This window comes from Myotis nattereri (assembly GCF_964212035.1).
Source record: "Myotis nattereri genome assembly, chromosome: 4".
Taxonomy (NCBI): Eukaryota; Metazoa; Chordata; class Mammalia; order Chiroptera; family Vespertilionidae; genus Myotis; species Myotis nattereri.
The window spans coordinates 83,589,690-83,594,074 of NC_138079.1; positions in this window are offsets into that span (position 1 = coordinate 83,589,690).

Below are 4,385 nucleotides of genomic sequence, written 5' to 3' on the forward strand. Positions count from 1 at the left end.
CCTTGACCAGAATTGAACCTGGGACCCTGTAGTCCGCAGGCCAATACTCTATCCACTGAGCCAAGCAAGCTAGGGTGAGATGGTTAATTTTATGTGTCACCTTGACTATGCCACAGGATAGATACCCAGGTAGGTAGGTATCTATTATTTTTTAGTGTTTCTGTGAAGGTGTTTCTGGAAGAGATTAGCATTTGAATTGGTGGACTGAGTAAAGAAAATTGCTCTCCTCAAGCTCATGGGCCTCATCCAACCCACCGAGGGCCGAGGGCCAAATAGAAGAAAAAAACAGAAGAAGGTTGAATTTTGTCTCTCTGCTTGACTGTTTGAGTTGGGACATCGGTTATCTCCTGCCCTGGGCCTGGGACTTACTCCATTGTTGCTCCTGGTTCTCAGGCCCTTTACTTGGACTGGAATACACCACCGGCTTTCCTGAGTCCAGCTTCCAGAGAGCAGAGAGTGGACTTCCTCTTTCTCCTATTGGTTCTGTTTCTCTGGATAATCCTAATACATATTTACCTAATTCTTCCATAATATTTACGTAACTCTCCTGAATCAATATATGTCGCAGCTTCATCAATAGAAGCAGAGCTGGAAACAGTCTTGTACAGAGATTCTTCACTTGGGAGGTATCAGAAGTGAGAGCAGAGAGAATTAATGAGTAATGTGGTCCTTCCCGTATAGAGGCAAACTGCCTTTCATCCACTTTATCATTGGCATTGAGAAGAACCTGTTCACCAGATCAGTAGCCCTAGGAAGTTCCCAAAGCGGTGTGGATCTGTTCCAGTAGACTGCTGCTCCTGACACAGCAGCTATGATCAGGCTGTGCACCTCGCTAAGTCTACAGTAGTTCACAGTCATCTGCCATAATCCATCTGGTTTTTGCAGGAGCCAAGCAGGTGCACTGCATGGGGATATGATGGGAACTCCCTCTCCTGAATCCTTTCATCTTTGAAGATGGTGCTCCGGGCCACAGTCCCACCTGGGATGCAGTATGTGTTCTGATTTAATACTCGCTGGGTCAAGGCAGGGCAAAGGGACCAATGTAAGCTGCACAGTACGTCCATCTTTTTTTTTTTTTTTAAATATATTTTATTGATTTTTTACAGAGAGGAAGGGAGAGAGATAGTTAGAAACATCGATGAGAGAGAAACATCGATCAGCTGCCTCCTGCACATCTCCTACTGGGGATGTGCCCGCAACCCAGGTACATGCCCTTGACGGGAATTGAACCCGGGACCCCTCAGTCCGCAGGCCGACGCTCTATCCACTGAGCCAAAACGGTTTCGGCAGCCATCTTAATCGCGTCCTCGGGAACCAGGGCCATCTCCACATGGTGGTGCATGGACACATCCGACCCCCTGTGAGACATCTGGTGCCTGGCTCCACAAGCTCCCACTCCAACCGGGGCCTTGCTGATGTTTCAGGTCCCACGGTGTCAGTGTCAACGCAGAGCCTGTAGCCAACTCTGGGAGATCTGGTGTTCTCCTTATCCGGTGTCTAGTTACTCTGGTAAATAACCACAGGTTCCTGTGGGAAATGATTAGGGACATATTTACTGACCATGCTTTCGGCGGCTCTGCAGGGTCCTTAAGTGGACTCAGCCTTCCCTACAGTTGTTGGACTCTGGTTTAAGAACTGGTCCAGCCCTAGCTAGTTTTGCTCAGTGGATAGAGCATCGACCTGTGGAATAAAGGTCCTGGTTCGATTCCAGTTAAGGGCACATACCTCGGTTGTAGGCTTGACCCCTAGCCTTGTGTGTGGGAGGCAACCAAGTCAATCTGTCTCTCTCACATTGATGTTTCTCTCTGTCTCTCCCCCTTCCTTCCGCTCTCTCTCTTAAAAAAAAAAAAAAAATCCTGGCCGGCATGGCTCAGTGGTTGAACGGCGACCCATGAACCAGGAGGTCACAGTTCGATTCCCGGTTGGGGCAGATGCCTGGGTTGTGGGCTTGATCCCCAGTCGGGGGTGTGCAGGAGGCAGCCAATCAGTGATTCTCTCTCATTATTGATGTTTCTATCTCTCTCTCCTTCTTCCTTCCTCTCTGACATAAATAAATATACATATATATTTAAAAAAAAGACAATGGAAGAATATCCTCAGGTGAAGATTAATGACAACAACAAAAAAGAACTGGGTATGAGGATCCAGTATGGTCTTCACTCTTAGTGATGGCACCTGAAGTTTGATCAACCATGTGGTCTGTCAAGTATAATGCCAACTGCTGTTAAAAGGGAAACAAAATTCTGTTTCTCGAATGTTCTATCTGCTTTGAGAAAATCTTTTTGTGCACAAAGGACAGAGAGCTAAAACTTTCCTGAGCTTACAGGTTTTAGGGATCGTATGATCCCTGCTTCCTAATGAATGTTTTAAATATCTGCTTGTGTGACAAGATTTGTTTGAGACTTGATTTTATTATAACCTAGTAATTACGTTGTGGGGCTTAGCTAACCATGACCAAGGCAACGATTTTGGTGGCTATCATCATCTACCAAAAACAACCTCTGCGTTGCGCAAGGCTTGGGTCAGTTAGCAGTACATGCACCGGCAGTCTCACCTCTGGGCGTTTGTACTGGCTGCACCCCCTGTCTAAGAGCACCCTTCCCACGATACCTAATGGCTCACACTTTCATTTCTTTATGCCTTGGCTCAAATATTTCCTTATATGTTAGTTGTGTCCTCTCAGAACAAAGAGCTAAACAAGGATTTTATTAGGGAAAATGCCTCTGTAAGGGAAAATGGAGGTGGGCGGAGCCTAGGAAAGCTGGGAGAGCCATCAGGCCTTGATGCAAGTCTGACCCTAAGTGAGTGAGAGAGGCAGGCGAGGCTGGATAAGAGTCCTCGTGCCATACAGGCTAAGGAAGGCTTGGGAAGGGCCCTGGGGAGTCCTCCAGCTAAAGGTGACGGTCAGAGGGGTCCATGCCTCCTAGGAACAGGCCTGCCTGAGTGTGTACTCCTGCCTTGCTCGGTCACTGGGAGCTGTGGGAAGGAAGCATGAGCTCCGTGTAGACAGAGGATTGATAGCCCAGCAGACTACTGATCGCATAGCTTTGACTACTTATATCCCCTGTAGCTGCAGGCCTTCGAGGAGCAGTCTTGTGGCTGCCACATTTTATCAGTTTCCCTCAGCACCCTCTATCAAACAGCCCCACAGAATGGTAAAACATCAGCGACATTTCTCCTGACAGTAAAAACGTTTCACAGGCTGAATACAAGGCACATTCCAGGACAACAAGGTAACTTGAACTGGTCTTGGGAGTGTATTCAAACTGGATTAGTTCCAGGTATCAAGCAACAGAAAGAGAACGAGAAAAAAAGGAAGCAACGGAGGAAAGAAATAGTTTGCCTTCAGCATTTGGGACTAGTATTTGGGAACATCCTCATGGGTCATAATGGGCTTCAAGAGATCCTGCCAGGCCATAAAGTCCAAACACCTTAGTTATGGGGAAAAAATTCATTTAATCTATTAATTTTTTTAACCTTCTTATTTTGGAGGTGAGACCCAGAGAAGGGAGACAATTTCCTAACACCATGTAGCAAGTCAGTAGCAGAGCCAGGACTGGAACCCAGGTCTCCACACTCTTTGAGTTATTCATTCATGAGGGTGTCTTGTTCCTGGCCGCATGCCACACTAATACAAAATTGTTGAGGATTAACTGAATAAAGTGAAGTTCCTGCCTTCATGGAACTTCAAAGGAGGTGCTGGAGCTGGATTTTAGAAGATGAGTAGGAGTTTGCCACAATCTGCAGGGAGAGGAGGCAGTGGGCAAAGTGGGGAGGCCTGAAAACAGCACCGGGGTTCAAAATTACAAGTAGAAAGACCTGACGCAGGTGAAGGGCCAGGCTGAGGGTGGAGGTGCGGCCGGGGAGGACAGCAGGGAACCGCTGCAGGCTTCTGCGCAGAGAATGACAATAGTAAGAGCTGCATTCTGTCTCACTGTGGCCGGAGCACGGACTGCGTGGCTTGGTAGCTAAAGGGAGCAGGAGTAGCTGCACCGAGGTAAGAAGTTACTAGGGACCGTGGCAACGGGAGTAAAACAGGGTAGGGGAGGGCACGACACTGGAGTTTTGGAGAATGGGCCACCCCTTAAGTTGTATTCTTGCTGATTGCTAAGAAGTCAAGGGCCTTGCAAAAAAATGAAAGCGCCCGCCGGAGCGGAAGCTCGGAAAACATGCATGGTGCGGGAAGGAAGTGAATTCAGGCCGCCTGCGGGAGGTCGGGCTAAGGTCACCCACCAGGCGGCCAGGGCCCGGACCGGGTCCCCACCGCCCGCTCACCCAGGCTCCGGGGCACCCGGCTCCGCCCACCCCTCCCGCCACCCAGGAGCCAGGGCGGCCCTCAGCGCCTTTGCCTTCAGCCAATAGTAAACGCGGTCGCAAGTTCTTCC